At 48.6% G+C, this 17,045-nt stretch overlaps 1 protein-coding gene across 3 annotated transcripts in view; it reads left to right on the forward strand.

The window, feature by feature from the left end:
• Positions 1-3,149: 3,149 nt before the first annotated feature.
• Positions 3,150-17,045, forward strand: part of LOC310675813 (uncharacterized protein) — a 52,703-nt gene continuing 38,807 nt past the window's right edge. Inside the window, exon 1 of one of the 3 annotated variants that reach the window (XR_014510207.1) lies at positions 3,150-3,299. The gene's annotated coding sequence lies outside the window, so the exon portion shown is untranslated. Of the gene's footprint in view, positions 3,300-3,472; positions 3,586-5,635; positions 6,139-17,045 lie in introns of those variants that run through there. The other 2 variants (XR_014510208.1, XR_014510209.1) reach the window with 2 other exon arrangements.

Below are 17,045 nucleotides of genomic sequence, written 5' to 3' on the forward strand. Positions count from 1 at the left end.
ACTTACCTGCCAAGGGCATACGGACCACTGAATTCCATATTTATATACATGATGATCTGCATCTCGGTGATGAGCTGCATCTCTTCGACCAGTATGACTGGCTGTGGGCTGGGAGCTTCTCTCGGCTGCTGGAGAAAACCTTCTGGGCTGAGCTGCAGCTCCTTCCAGGACTGGAGCCTTTTATACCCTGGGCCAAAGCTCCTCCTCCCAGATTTAAAGAAGCCGCCCTGGTTTCTGATTTGATCAAAGAATGCCGTGATTTTCCTTATGACATCCCTATTTTCCTCTGAGAAATCCTGGAGGGTATGGAGTAATGCCACCCCTGTGCCACGGAGACAAGCAAGTATAAAGGCTTTAGAAGACATCTGAAGGCAGCCCCAAGGGAGCGTCTCCACCCCCATCGCTCGGCCCGGACACTGAGGTCCTCCTCCTCCGGTGACTCAGCCACAGGGTACCAGGCATCGGGCCTTCTTGGCAGTGGCTCCCTCCCTGTGGAAAGACATCAGATGTCAACCTGGGTGGCCTGAAAGACGGACTAGACACATTCATGGAGGAGAAGCTCTAATGGCTCCTAGTGCGGCTGGCTCTGCTCTCCCTTCACCATCAGAGGCAGCGATGCTTCTGAATCCCACTTGCAGGAAACGGGAGCAAGGGAGAGGCTCTGGGGCTCCAATCCTGCTTGCCCATTGGGGTCCATAGTTGGCCATTGGGAGAAGAGGATCCTGGACTCCATGGGTCCCCTTTGGCCTGACCCAGAAGGCTCTGACTTTTCTCATTCCCAGTCTTAAGGAACCTTGGGAAATGGAGTTCTGTGAGGGAGCACTAGGAACTTCCAAGAGAACTTTCAGCAGACATTCTAGACCTTCAAGTCCCCAGAATTCTGCAATACTTTGTTAAACTATTCTCATGCCAATAAAACTTGATTGTGTGTATTTGCCCAGACTGATTCAGGTGACCTTTCAAGGGGCGCAGAATCATTTTTCTCCTGAGAAATGCCTGCCTGTGGCCTCAACTTTTCTGGCTGTAGGACTTTGGGTCACTTTAGAAGTCTTCAATTCTTTCCTCACTCCTGCCCCCTTTTGTACACCTGTTCTGCTTCAAAGCCCATATTCTGAGCGAATCTCTTGCTCAGGGATGGCGAACCTGAGGTCTTCCGGATGTGGTCTGACTCTGCTTCCCATTGGCAGGCAGTGGGCTCCCAATCCCTGCCCTTGTTTAACCTCCCCGTCTTCCTACCTCTGTCGCTTCCAACTCTCCCTCTGCTGTTCTCTCCCCACGCTGTCAAACCTGAATGTGAGCTCCCTGGGGCAGAGTCCTGTCCTACATTCCAAGGGCCCTCAGTTGATAAATGGTGAAATAATAATAATCATCTGTAAGTGCAATTAATTATCCTCAATGGGCTCAATTATCCCCAAGCGATTGCAACTCTGTTTGCAATGCTTTCTTGGGCCCTGGTACAGATCAGGGCATGTGGCCAGGATTGCCCAGGGCCACCCCTGTCATTGGGAGTGAGGTGGCTGCTTCAGGGGCAGATGCTGGGCTGGAGGACACAGTGGTGAGGCATCGTAGGACAAACACAGCCTGCCACCCCCAAGCTGGCTTGCTGCCTTCAGGTGCAGGAGAGAACATTGTCCCATCTCCAGCATGGAAGAAAGAGATTCAGCTTCCAGCTGAATCACGGGAGCTGCAGTTTGTTAAGTATTGTGGCTCTTTGAGGGGGTCAACTACCCTTCCCAGAAGACTTTGGGGGAAATCATGTGCTTTCCCTGTACGTTGAGTCCAGAGCCTGAGAAGATTTGGGTTTCCCCATCCTTGCTGAGGGTGGGGACAAAACCCATCACCCTCCTGCCCTGGCTGAGCACCATCAGTGACAGAGCACTGGGCTAAATGGAGCTTGGTCCAATCTGACAGGGCACTTTCAAATTTCCCAGGAACTCGCCCTAAAGCCCTGCCAGAGGTATCTATTTCTCTGTGATGGAAGTTACCTGTGAGTAAAAGGGTAAAGGTAAAGGGACCCCTGACCATTAGGTCCAGTCGTGGCCGACTCTGGGGTTGTGGCGCTCATCTCGCTTTATTGGCCGAGGCAGCCGACATACAGCTTCAGGGTCATGTGGCCAGCATGACTAATCCGCTTCTGGCGAACCAGAGCAGTGCACGGAAACACTGTTTACCTTCCTGCCAGAGCGGTACCTATTTATCTACTTGCACTTTGACGTGCTTTCGAACTGCTGGGTTGGCAGGAGAAAGGACCAAGCAACAGGAGCTCACCCCGTCACGGGGATTTGAACCTCTGACCTTCTGATCAGCAAGTCCTTGGCTCTGTGGTTTAACCCACAGCGCCACCCACATCCCAATATCTGTGAGTAAGACCCATCAAATTCAAGAAGACACCCCTCTAGCTAGACACGCCGACCATTGCGCTCTTACTTGTTGCCCTTAAATCCCATTTATATTGGCCATGATTAACTTGGTTTTGATGAGTTCTAAGCTCAACAAACTTAGTTTGGATTCCACTGTATGTTCTTATCTGTCAAATGGGGATAATAGGGACTTCCTTTGAAGGACTGTGCTAGATTATTCATTGCTAACCATCAGGCAGCATTTCTGGGCTTCTCAGAGGTGCCTAATACTTTGCCCCCTTATGTTCCTGATGAGCTTTGCAAGTTGCAGCGCCATTAAGAAAGGCCATGCTCGTCCGCCATGACAAGTGCTGCTAGAGAAAGCAGAGATGGAAGGGGGTGTCCTTTGCGGAGTCTGAAGGATTCACCCAGCACACACTTGAGCCCATGGGGAAAACACACACACACACACACCCAGACCGTGGCTGAATGCATTCCCAACAACCCAAAGGACAGGCTGTCCCCCAGACGGCACCCAGCAGACAACTGAGCAGATCTCCCACTGAAGATTCATCCTTGCTACCAACCTTGGGGCGTGTAGTCGTGTGAAAGTGTCAGCGGTGTCTTGACAGAAATCTAAGCTCAAGAAACCTACGGCACCCGAGGTTATTCAGTGCAAGGAGCAGAAGTGATTTGCAGGTGATTTAAGTTTCTGCTGTTGATGCAATCGTAATTCCTTAGCAAAAGCAAATCAAAACATTAGTGGAGTAACTGGTGCATTGCAAGGCAGAAAAGACCCTCAACGAGAAATGCTGGAGGGTATGTGATCCTGGCTGCTGAAGATGGCTGGAAGGTCCTTTGTCCCGTCAGCTGGATGAGCTGATCTGCAGAGCCAAGAGGGGCTCTCGGGGCCGTCTATAACTGAGGATCTGGGCTTGAGTTCCCCAACTGAAGCGGAAGGTAAGCCGGAGCAGTTGCTCTTTTGCTCAGCCTGTTAGATACATCAACAGTCAGTCTATGAGCATTTAGGAAAAGATGCTGCGATTACTGAGACCCAGCATAGGTTTCCCCAAAATAAGTCCGCCAGACCAATCTGATTGATATTTTCTCTTTTCTAGACGGAGTTACAAACTTGGTGGATCAGGGGAATGCTGTGGACATAGTTTATCTTGAATTCAGTGAGGCTTTTGACAAAATCCCCCATGATATTCTAGCGAGGAAGCTGTTGAAATGGAGATTGAACAAGGTAACGATTTGGTGGATTGGTAGATGGTTGACTGACCGAACCCAAAGAGGACTCCTTCATGGTTCCTCATCAACCTGGGGAGAAGTGATAAGTGGTGTGCGCAGTGTGCTGTCCTGGGTCTGTTGTTGTTTGACGTCTTTATAAAGGACTTGTATGAAGGAATTGAGGGGATGCTCATGCAATTTGCAGATGACACCAAACTGGGAATGGTAGCTAATGCCGCAGAAAACACATATCGGGATTCAAAATGACCTTAACAGTCAACCAAAAACTCTTTGGGATTAGAGGATTAGAGGAATAGAGGAATAGACTTTTCGTTGGAGATTGAATGATAATTTATTAGATGATCAAGAAATATATGAAAAAGCACAAAAGACTTGAAAAGACTATTTTATGCATAATTGGAATGGAGAAATAAAAATCAATGTAATGTGGGGGAGACCTGGCTTACTAGCAGTACATGTGAAAAGGATCTAGGGGTCTTGGTGGACCACAAGCTCAACACTGTGATGCAGCAGCAAAAAAAGGGAATGCTATTCTAGTCTGCTTCCACAGAAGTCTAGTGTCCAGCTCCAGGGAAGTCATAGTCCTGCTCTCTTCTGCCTTGGTCAGACCACACCTGGAACACTGTCCCCACTTCTGGGCACCACACTTTAAGAAGGAGGTGGACAAGCTGGAAGGTGTGCAGAGGAGGGAGACCAGGGTGATCAAGGGTCTGGAAGGCAAGCCGTATGAGGAGCGGTTGAAGGAGCTGGGTATGTTAAGCCTGGAGAAGAGGAGACTGAGAGGAGATATGAGAGCCATATCCAAATATCTCAAGGGTTGTCCCATGGAGGAAGGAGCGTGCTTGTTTTCTCCTGCTCTGGAGAGCAGGACTCGAATCAAAGGCTTGAAGATGCAAGAAAGGAGATTCTGGCTGATCATTCGGAAAAGCTCTCTGACAGTAAGAACAGTTCAGCAGTGCAACAGACTCCCACAAGCGGAGGTGGACTCTCCTTCCTTGGAGGTTTTGAAGCAGAGTTTGGATAGCCAACTGCCAGGGATGCTTCAGCTGAGATTCCTGCTTTGCAGGGGGCAGGACTAGATGACCCCTGGAGTCCCTTACAGGTCTACGATTAAGTTTCTGGATCTCTTGGCTCTTGCAAAGCCAACCTGCTCTGCTAGTAACTTGGCACGTGGGACTCAGTGCAAGGACGGCTGTCGTAACTTGTGCGTTGCGCAAACACTGTGGGCGGCATGGCGTTGGCACCAGGCTGGGGAGTGGGCTGAAACAGTCGATTGGGCAGCGGTCCCTCTTAATGGATGCCACATGGCTGTTGCATCAAAGTGCCGGCTGCCCTGACATCCCTCTCCGTCTGGTGGAAATAGGGACATCCTATTCCATAAGAGAATATAATTCATGCCCTGCCCATCGGACTGGGTTTCCGCAGCCACTCTCGGCGGCTTCCAACATATACAAAAACACAATAAAACATTCACAAACTTCCCTTTCCAGGGCTGCCTTCAGATGTCTTCTAAAGGTCGTATAGTTACTTATTTCCTTGGCTCAGGGGTTGCATAACTCCATACCCTCCAACATTTCCCCGATGAAAACAGGGATATCCTAAGGGAAAGTGGGACATTCCGGGATCAAATCAGAAACTGGGGAATAGGGACGCTTGCAGGGCCTGCCTTGAATGTCATGCTTAGAACTAGGAGTAGTCTCTCGTTTATCGATCCTCGTTGTGTCCTAGTAATCTGCGAAGGAGTTTGGGATATGGGTCTTCTTGTCCCAATTAATCCTCACAAAGACCCTAGGAGCTGGGCAAGGTCAAAGCAGAGGCGAGCTTCTGGGCATGGGTTTATCGCAAGTCTCCTTGGCCCTTTATCCTGCACCCGACAACAGCTGCCTCTCCTTCAACACTCCCCAAGTCCATGGCACATATTGGGCTGCTTCTGTTTTTAATATGCATTTCGCGTTTTTACGTTGTGATTTTACCCTGTGAACCGCCTGAGACCTGCGGGTATAGGGTGGCCTACCAATCTGGATGATGATGATGATGATGATGATGATGATGATGCCGTCCTATCATGGCTCCTTGTAGCTGCCTCTTCTCTCCACTCAGAGCTCCCCTTGCTTTCTTCACAGGGCTGGAACAGGAGCTGCTCAGGCATCCCTTTCTGCAAGGCTGTGGTGCACGGTCCCTGCTCCGGGGTCCTGATCCTGCAGCCCCTTCTCTTGACCACCCATGGGCTCCCCCCCCCCCCCGGCTTGCTGCATGAGCTCCATATGCAGGGATGACTTTGCAGATCTGCCCAGCCTCCTGCTGAGTCAGGCCTGGCTCCCCCTGATAGCTCCAGCTGCAAGCGGCCGACCTGTTGCTCAGGAGGAGGTGAAAATGACTCTGCTGCAGATCACCCAAGCAGCAGCGATTCCGACACAGCAAAAATATACTTTCGCCAAGCGAGCATTGGAATAAAAGGAGCATAACTCAGTCTGCAGGAGCATCGCTGGTTGTTGGAGAAACCCGTTTGACAACAGAGAGAAATTGAACCTTTCGTGTCCTCAGGCCAGTGGAACTCTCTGCCACTGGAGATTCAGGGGGCACCTTCCATGCAAAGCTGTAGTTGCCTGCTGAAAACATTTCTATTCCTCCCAGACTGTGCAGGCAATTAAGAACGCATCGTTTTGCAAATGGTTAATTGATGTCTGTTGTTCACTTTTTCAAAGGTTAAACAGGTATTATGTCTTTATTGAGGTAAATCTCCTGGATATACTTTTGTATGACACAGTGGTGTACCAATATTTTTATAAATAAATGTGAAATATTTTTATAAATACCTATGAATGAAGGAAATAAACAAATGAGGAGATCTTGGCTCCCATTGCTCCCACTGGCCAACCGGATGTCCAACGGAAGCCCCCCAGCCCCCCTCACCCTCCCGTGCTTTGCTCTCCCCACCCCCAGTCACAGGCACTCAGTGGCTCAGAGCATATCCCCTCAACTGTGCCAGAACAAACGGGACATCTCATATTTCCCTGCGTGAGCATGGCAGTCATTTGGGGCCCCCTGCTCTTAGGCGATGTCGGAATGCAATCTCCCCTCGAAAAAAGCACATTGGGGGGCCAGGGACCTTGTGTGGGTCACGTGATTCATGCAGGAGTGCGGCCCCAGAGGATGGGGTCCGGTTTCCCCCCATGTGGCATTTGACAGTGTGACATGGACTGGCTTAAGGGAGCCTGGTAGCCACTGTGCCCAAGGGCCACGGAAAGGTCTTCTTCTGCTGCTGAGAATGTAATATCTTATTCTGAAATATTGTTTTGAGTTTGGGGTGGGTGGCTTAGCCAGTAGGATGCTGGAGTGAGTCCCTTCTCATTCCTGGACCCAGAGAGGGGTGAAATCCTTTGCTGAAGGAGCCAGGCACCTTTCTGGGCCAGCGAATGGCCTGAGGGTGCAAGGAAGGCGCTTGCTCTGCGTCCAAGGACACCTGGCTGGCAGTCAGAAGGACAAAAGCCACAGGGGGAGGGGCTGCTTCCAAGCCTGGGACTGGGGGAGAACCTCGCCTCTGCTTCGTCTGGGAGACAGGGATGTCCATCAAGTTAATCATGTTAATCATGGCCAATATAAATGGGATTTGAGGGCAACAAGTAACAGCACAGTTGTCGGCGTGTCTAGCTAGAGGGGTGTCTTCTTGAATTTGATGGGTCTTACTCACAGATATTGGGATGTGGGTGGCGCTGTGGGTTAAGCCACAGAGCCTAGGACTTGCTGATCAGAAGGTCAGAGGTTCAAATCCCCGTGATGGGGTGAACTCCTGTTGTTTGGTCCTTGCTCCTGCCAACCCAGCAGTTCGAAAGCACGTCAAAGTGCAAGTAGATAAATAGGTACCGCTGTGGCAGGAAGGTAAACAGCATTTCCATGCACTGCTCTGGTTCGGCAGAAGCGGATTAGTCATGCTGGCCACATGACCCTGAAGCTGTATGTCGGCTGCCTCGGCCAATAAAGCGAGATGAGCGCCACAACCCCAGAGTCGGCCACGACTGGACCTAATGGTCAGGGGTCCCTTTACCTTTACCCTTTTACTCACAGGTAACTTCCATCACAGAGAAATAGATACCTCTGGCAGGGCTTTAGGGCGAGTTCCTGGGAAATTTGAAACTGCCCTGTCAGATTGGACCAAGCTCCATTTAGCCCAGTGCTCTGTCACTGATGGTGCTCCGCCAGGGCATGAGGGTGATGGGTTTTGTCTCCACCCTCAGCAAGGATGGGGAAACCCAAATCTTCTCAGGCTCTGGACTCAACGTACAGGGAAAGCACATGATTTCCCCCAAAGTCTTCTGGGAAGGGTAGTTGACCCCCTCAAAGAGCCACAATACTTAACAAACTGCAGCTCCCATGATTCAGCTGGAAGCTGAATCTCTTTCTTCAGTGCTGGAGATGGGACAATGTTCTCTCCTGCACCTGAAGGCAGCAAGCCAGCTTGGGGGTGGCAGGCTGTGTTTGTCCTACGATGCCTCACCACTGTGTCCTCCAGCCCAGCATCTGCCCCTGAAGCAGCCACCTCACTCCCAATGACAGGGGTGGCCCTGGGCAATCCTGGCCACATGCCCTGATCTGTACCAGGGCCCAAGAAAGCATTGCAAACAGAGTTGCAATCGCTTGAGGATAATTGAGCCCATTGAGGATAATTAATTGCACTTACAGATGATGGTTATTATTTCACCATTTATCAACTGAGGGCCCTTGGAATGTAGGACAGGACTCTGCCCCAGGGAGCCACATTCAGGTTTGACAGCGTGGGGAGAGAACAGCAGAGGGAGAGTTGGAAGCGGCAAAGGTAGGAAGACAGGGAGGTTAAAAAAGGGCAGGGATTGGGAGCCCACAGCCTGCCAATGGGAAGCAGAGTCAGACCACATCCAGAAGACCTCAGATTCCCCATCCCTGAGCAAGAGATTCGCTCAGAATATGGGCTTTGAAGCAGAACAGGTGTACAAAAGGGGGAAGGAGTGAAGAAAGAATTGAGGACTTCTAAAGTGACCCAAAGTCCTACAGCCAGAAAAGGTCAGGTCCCAGGCAGGCGTTTCTCAGGAGAAAGATGATTCTGCGCCCCTTGAAATGTCCCCGGAATCAGTCAAGGCAAATACACACATGGGATTCAGAAGCATCGCTGCCTCTGATGGTGAAGGGAGAGCAGAGCCAGCCGGACTAGGAGCCATTAGAGCTTCTCCTCCATGAATCTGTCTAGTCTGTCTTTCAGGCCACCCAGGTTGACATCTGATGTCTTTCCACAGGGAGGGAGCCACTGCCAAGAAGGCCCTTTGCCTGGTACCCTGTGGCTGAGTCACCAGAGGAGGACCACAGTGTCCGGGCCGAGCGATGGGGGTGGAGACGCTCCTTTGGGGCTGCCTTCAGAAGTCTTCTAAAGCCTTTATACTTGCTTGTCTCCGTGGCACAGGGGTGGCATTACTCCATACCCTCCAGGATTTCTCAGAGGAAAATAGGCATGTCTAAAGGAAAATCACGGCATTCTTTGATCAAATCAGAAACCAGGACAGCTTCTGTAAATCTGGGAGGAGGAGCTTTGGCGCAGGGTATAAAAGGCTCCAGCCCTGGAAGGAGCTCCAGCTCAGCCCAGAAGGTTTTCTCCAGCAGCCGAGAGAAGCTCCCAGCCCACAGCCAGTCATCCAGGTCGAAGAGATGCAGCCCATCATCACTATGGGGATGACAATGGAGGTGCCCACCTTGGGTGGGGAGGTCCTTACCTGGTAAGGCCAGGCGCTGGTTGCCTCTCTAGGCAGGTTGGGCAGAAACTCCTCTTTCCACCTGGATAATAACCATCCATGCCTCTCTTTTTATCCTTCCTTCCTTCCTTCCTTCCTTCCTTCCTTCCTTCCTCCCTCCCTCCCTCCCTCCCTCCCTCCCTTCCTTCCTTCTCTTCAGCACGATGATCGTCTTCCCCTGGACCGCGCGTTTGTTCGTCTAACTTCGGGGACCTCTCCAGCCCCTCCCTCTCATTAGGAACCTCTCCAGCCCTCTTTGCACAAGGTCAAGGAGGCTTCTTCCGAGCTGCGTGAACTGCTCTGTGACAAGCTCCACGTGGACCCCGCCAACGTCACGGTGAGGCTGCTCCCCCGCCCCAAGGGGCTGCCTGGCGGGGGGGGGGGGACTGGGGGTGCCGTGTGTGTCTGTCTGTGTGTGTGTGTGTGTGTGTGTGTGTGTGTGTCACTTTGGGTGGCTTACAGGACATAAAACATGGTAAGACATTAGACATTTCCTGCTACAGGGTTGCATTCTGATTTCAGTTAGTTTTTTATTTCCTTGACATCTGGTGGGAGGGCATTCCACAGGGTGGGGGCCACAACCGAGAAGGCTCTCTGCCTGCTTCTCTGTAACCTCACCTCTCACAGGGAGGGAACCACCAAAAGGGTTGCCTTCAAAGGTAGCCCCACATAGAGTGCATTGCAGTAGTCCAAGCGGGAGATAGCCAGAGCATGCACCACTCTGGCGAGACAAGCTGAGGGCGGGTGGGGTCTCATCCTGTGGACCTGATGGAGCTGGGAGACAGCTGCCCTGGACACAGAAATGACCTGTGCCTCCATGGACAGATGTGAGTCCAAAATGACTCCCAAGGTGCGCCCCTGATCCTTCAGGGGCGCAGTTACCCCATTTAGGACCAGGGAGTCCCCCACACCTGCCTGCCTCCTGTCCCCCCAAAACAGTACTTCTGTTTTGTCAGGATTCAGCCTCAGTCTGTTGAATCTGCTGTGGGATCTGTTGTGGGGAGAGGGTGTCCCATACATGGGCCCCCTGGCAGAAGGAGTCACCCCCTCTTTTCTCTTCCAGCTCCTCTCGAAGTCCTCATCACCCCCTTGGGACAGGAATTCACCCCTGCTTGCCACCATGCCTTCCACACGCTGGTCAGGGTGGTGGCTCATGCGCTGGCCTGCCGGTCCCACTGAGACACCCCCCAGGGAGAAGCGGCCGCCTCCTTCTGCTCTCACCACCCACCAGGTTTGGTGGGGGCCACCCCTTCCAGCCCCCATGTGACGCTTGACCCTCTAATAAATCCTCCCTCTGCATCTGACCTGGCTTCCTGTGTCTTCTTCTCTGGGACGGAGGGAGGGGACAGGCCTGGGGGTGGGGGGTTAGTTGGGGGGCGTGGAATGGGGGGTCTTCTCTGTCACTCAAGAGGAATCATTAAGCACCAGTGGGGGGTTTTAGGGCGCTATGGCATTTTGCCCCCCCCCCAAGCTGCAGTGCTTTTCAGAGCCAGAGACCCCTGCTGTGTCCCCAAATATTTTATCCCCAAAATTCATGGCAACGTCCCCCCCTCCCCCCACAGATGCTCCCAGGGCCCCCCCCCCGGTCTTATTGGTTGTCTCCCCACCCATTTCTTGGTGTTTGACCCTAGTCTGTTGCCCTCTCTGTTCTTCTTACTCTGGAGAAATTGGGGGTGAGAGAGTCAGGGGGATACGGACCCTTCCCCTGCTCTGGATTCCATCCCCCAGAATAAGGGGTGGGGGTACCAATATGGCCACCCAGGGAGACCCCCAAGGGCCACTCCCCCCCCCGCAATGCCCCTCCCTGCCTCTTTCCAGATGGGTGTCGGGGGCGGAGCTGCCTCCGAATCGGCAGGGAGAGGGGGGAATTCATTTCGTTTTATCCATTTATTTCTTCATTAAATTTGTGGGTTCACAGGATGAAATTACGATATAAAACACAAAACACATAATCAAATAAAAACAAATACAACCCAATAAACACCCCCGCCTACATATTTCACACCCATAATAACATCAAAGGAGTTTACCACCTTCATAGGAGCATCAGACATAGCGATCCAAAATAAAACGCCTTGGGGGCAGCGAACCCGGCAAGTCGCCCTTTGGGGGTCCCAGGCGGAGGTCTATGGGGGGGAAAGGGGCAGGTCTCCCCTAACCTTCCGAGGGTGTCGAAAGGGCACGACCCCCGCTCGTCCCTTAATTTATTTTGGGGGGTTTGTGATCCGGGATGGACATCCCTGTCTCCCAGACGAAGCAGAGGCGAGGTTCTCCCCCCGTCCCAGGCTTGGAAGCAGCCGCTCCCCCTGTGGCTTTTGTCCTTCTGACTGCCAGCCAGGTGTCCTCGGGCGCAGAGCAAGCGCCTTCCTGGCGCCCTCCGGCCATTCGCTGGCCCAGAAAGCTGCCTGGCTTCTTCACCAAAGGATTTCAAACTGTCCCCGAAGAGCCCTGGCCAAGTCCCGTGGGGAGGGCGGGGAAGAGCTTTGAATGGGGACACAATTGGCAAGCGAAGAGGCACACGCCCCGTGGAAGAGATCCTGATTTCTGCTGCAGGAGAAAAGCATCTCTTTGGGGAGACGCCGATTTCTGCTTTGCTTGAACGGGGCAAGGACGGGAGGGAATCTTTTAAATTATGGGGCTTTTTCGGGATCTCCCTTCCCCTGAAGCAAGGAATGCAAAGATTTCGGGAGGAGCGGACTTTCAATTTGCCTCTTTGCGATGGATTAGTTTTAGAAGTCTGGACTTTGCCTGAAAGAAGATGGAGAGCAACAACCTTGAGGGACTTTTGAGGGATTTCGACCCCCCCTTGGGACTTTCTCCTGAGAAAGAAAAGCAGTAAAGAAGAAAAGAGGGGGGACAACTGGACCGACGTCTGCTAAGCAGGAAGATTTAGGCGTTTACGGGGGAGGAAGGAGAGGAGACCAGGAGTTTGTGGAGATTACATCAGCCAAATTTTACATTTTTGTTGGGGGTACCCATATTTCAAGATCCAAAGGGATCCAATCAACTTTTTGCTTCTTACTGCTGGTTTAATGTCCACAAATCTAACCTTATGGTGTTCACAGTACTATCCAGTCCTTTCTTATTATTTTTCCACATCTCTTCTTGTTATTTTCATATATTTTTCCTTTCTCTTTGTGACCTCTGATAGTCTCCGCAAGCTGGTTAGAACAGTTTGTAATCCTGCGTGGATATTTTTTTTTTTTTATCCAGTAGCCATATCCAGACGTTTTTCATATAACATCACTTCCATACATCAAAACAGTCTTAGCGTCATTAATCTTCACCAATCTGCCTCCTTTCTCCTCTTCTCTGAGGAGATTCACTAGGAATGCAGTCTGAAAACAAGTCCATTCTTCCTCCCGGCTATAAATCCTTTGGCAAGATGGCGACTCCGAATTAATTGCTGCGCCATTCCCAAAAGCTCTTATTGCTTCTCGGTCTCCATAAAGCATACTTTTGGTTAAAGTTTATCTCCACACAGACCTTAATCATCCTGCTTGGGTCAGTTCAACCGACGGTTCTAATGAGGAGGGGTTCTTGTAAATCACATAGAAGGAAGGTAAAAAAGGTCCCCCCCCCCCAATTCAGCCCCATTGTCAACATACCCAGCCTTTGGTGTATCTTCATTGTAAAATATTCCTGTTTCTCCAGCCCGTCGTCTTCTTTCGCAGAGGTCACTTAAATTAGCAGACTTCACTCCCCTTCTTCACTTGAAATATGTGCATTTGCTTCTTTTGTAATTAATTATTCCAAATTGCTGCAACTAGTGCGCGATCAGAGACAGCGTCCAGGAGAGCCGAGGTCCACACGGGGGCATTCTGCCTAGGGCCCTCACCCCCTTCTTTCGAATTAAGGGGTGATTTATGGGCACAGCAGGCAAGGGCAGCGTTCCCCATTTCCTTGGGGCAACAAGGGAGGCTGCCTACTCCCACAACAGCCTCTTAATTACCCCGTGTGGGTCGGAGAGATGGTATTGTCGGCCATCTTCCAATGCGCCCCCTAGTGGCCCCCAGACTTCTGCATTTTGGATCCTATTCAACTCAGTACATAACACAAGAGATCCAGAAACTGAATCACAGGGCTGTAAGGGACTCCAAGGGTCATCTAGTCCAACCCCCAGCAATGCAGGAATCTCAGCAGGACAGAGGGCCTTCCAACCTCTGCTTCAAAACCTCCAAGGAAGGAGAGTCCACCTTCTCCCAAGAGAGACCGTTCCACTGCCAAACAGCTCTTACTCTTGCCAAACAGAGAGCTTTTCCGAACATTTATTTGGAATCTGCTTTCTTGATACTTGAAGCCATTGGTTTGAGTCCTACCCTCCAGAGCAGGAGAAAACAAGGTTATTCCCTCTTCTATGGGACAACCCTTGAGATATTTGAAGATGGCTATCGTATCTCCTCTCGGTCTCCTCTTTTCCAGGCTGATCATACCCAGCTCCTTCAATTGCTCCTCATACGGCTTACCTTCCAGATCCTTGATCATCCTGGTCACCCTCCTCTGCACACCTTCCAGCTTGTCCACATACTTCTTATTAAACTGTGGTGACCGGAAGTGGACACCGTTTCCAGGTGTGGTCTGCCCAAGGCAGAAGAGAGCAGGACTATGACTTCTCTTGATCTGGACGCTAGACCTTTGTGGATTCAGCCTAGAACATCATGACCTTTTTGCTGCTGCATCACAGTCTGGACTCATGTTGAGCTTGAGGTCCACCAAGACCCCTAGGTCCTTTTCAAATGCACTGCTAGTAAGCCAGGTCTCCCCCATCCTATATTTGTGCATCTGGTTCTTCCTGCCTAAGTCCACAACCTTAGAATACATTTGTCCCTGTTGAAATTCATCTGGTTAGCTTGTGCCCAGTTCTCCAATCTGTTATGCTTCCATCTTTGGGCTAGTAATATTCTTCCTGCACTAGTTGCATACAAAAACAGGTTTTTCCCCAATTTTTTTAAAATTAATTTTCACAAAATTATAAGCAAACAAACAAACATAAATTATAACCTTATTAAAATTACACTTATTAACATTGTTAAATGACTTCCTTGCTTCCCCTTGGTTGAATTTCCATGCATATCCTTTTAACGGCTTTCCAAATCATAATTCTTATGAACTTAACTTAGTCTATTAACATCCTTATATCTTATCAATTCAAAATTAAACATGTTCAGCATCACTTAACTTATATTAATTCCTAAGCCAATCTGTTTCCTGCAAGCTATTTCCAATTAATTTAACTTCACAAACTTAGCTAAATAATCATAAAATTTTGTCCATTCTTCCGGATACTCCTCCTTCTTCTGGTAGCAGACTCCTCCAGTTAGGTCGACTAGCTCCAAAAATCCACCATCCATAATTCTTGGGTTTTCCACTTTTTAGCTAATAATATTCAAGCAGGAGTTGTTTCATACAAAAACAACTTAAGATCTTTCTTGGGCAATTCCAAACCTGTTATTCCAAGAAGAAAGGCCTCTGGTTTCTTTATAAATGTATATTTCAACATTATTTTCAGTTCATTATAAATATTTTCCCAGAAGTCTTTCACCTTGGGGCAGGTCCACCACATGTGGTAAAAAGTTCCTTCCTTTTCTTTGCATTTCCAACATAAATGATCCCAGTTATGATATATCTTTGCTAATTTAACAGGAGTCAAATACCATGTGTACATCATTTTCATTATATTTCCCTTTAACACAGTATAGTGGTACCTCGGGTTAAGTACTTAATTCGTTCCGGATGTCTATACTTAACCTGAAACTGTTCCGGAGGTCTGTTCTTAACCTGAAGCACCACTTTAGTTAATGGGGCCTCCTGCTGCTGCTGAGCACGATTTCTGGGTTAGCGGAGTCTGTAACCTGAAGCGTATGTAACCCGAGGTACCACTGTACATGCAGTGAACTTGACCCCTTTCTTCCACAGTCTTTCCCAATCCTCAAACATTATATTGTGTCCTACGTCTCTTGCCCAATCTATCATCACAGATTTAACTTGTTCATCTTCTGTATGCCACTCCAACAATTAACTTATACATTTTCGAGAAATGTTTACCTTTATTATCCAACTACTGCGTCTCCACCTTGGATTTTTCAGAAGCAAAACCATTTTTCTTATCCATTTTATACAATTAATTTGGTGGTAATGTAACCAGTTTAACTTATCTTTAATTTGTCCAAATGGTTTTAATTTATATCCCTCTTCATCTTCCAACAATAAATCAGAATATCTCAACCATTTGGTATCCATATCTAACTTTTTCTGGGCCTTTGCCTCCATTGGTGAAAGCCATCTGGGTGTCTTTCTTTCTAAAAGATCTTCATATTTTATCCAAACATTATACAACGTTTTCCTAATTACATGATTTTTGAAAGCATTATGGGCCTTTACCTTATCATACCATAAACATGCATTCCAACCAAACACATTGTCAAAACCCTCCAAATCTAATAGATCTGTATCTTCTAGTTGCACCCACTCTTTAATCCAGCTGCTGCTTCAAAATAGATTTTTAAATCTGACAGAAAAAATCCCCCTCTTTCTTTAGAGTCTGTGAGTAATTTATACTTAATTCTAGGTTTCCTCCCCTGCCAGATAAATCTAGACAGAGCTTTCTGCCATCCTTTAAATCATTTTACATTGTCTATAATTGGTAGGGCTTGAAACGAAAAAAGCATCTTTGGCAACACATTCATCTTAATCGCTGAAACCCGGCCCATTAATGACAATTTTAAATTTGACCATATCTCCAAATCTCTCTTGATTTCATTCCATAATTTCTCATAATTGTCTTCATATAAGTTCAAATTTCCCCCAGACAGATTCACCCCCAAGTATTTAACTTTTTCCACAATATCTAGGCTCGTCTTTTCTTGTAATAATTTTCTTTCATCATTATCCAGATTTTTCTCTAATACTTTGGTATTGCTCTTGTTTAATTTAAATCCTGCTACCAGACCAAACTCTTGTATCAGCTCCAGTGCTTTGGCCGCACTGGAGTCTGGATCTTGTAATGTCAATACTAGGTCATCCGCAAAGGCTTTTAATTTGTATTGTTTGGATCCTACTGTAATGCCTTTAATTTGTTCATCCTTTCTAATCATACTTAGCAAGACCTCAAGAACTGAAATAAACAGCAGAGGGGAAAGTGGGCACCCTTAACTGGTTCCCTTCTCAATTCTAATTTCCTCTGAAACCACATTATTTACATTAATTTTAGCTTTTTGTTCCTGATAGATCCCTTTAATACCATTTAAAAATCTTGGCCCACCCCCATACTCTCAAAATTATATAACATAAACTCCAAGATATATTGTCAAAGGCCTTCTCTGCATCAATACACATTAACATTGCTTTACAACTCTTTCTTGCTTCCATCTTTTCCAGGATATTCAACACATTTGTAATGTCTTTCATATGTCTTCCAGGCAGAAATCCTGCCAGGTCCTTGTGGATATACTTAGATAAAACCTTCAATTCAATTCAAAATCCTTTATTAGGCATAGCACACCGCAAATTAACATACAAACATCATATATAGACTGTATAAAATACGGGCTCAGTGAACACAATTTATCCCAGTCCTAATCTTAACTCCAAAAAATAAATCAATGTACATTGATAGTACAATACAACACAACAACAACACCTACCATTAAAAACCACTAAGTCTCTTTATCATGGGCCACTCTTTCTTCATGGACAGCAT

This window comes from Podarcis tiliguerta, assembly GCF_965153285.1.
Source record: "Podarcis tiliguerta genome assembly, chromosome: 4".
NCBI classification, from domain to species: domain Eukaryota; kingdom Metazoa; phylum Chordata; class Lepidosauria; order Squamata; family Lacertidae; genus Podarcis; species Podarcis tiliguerta.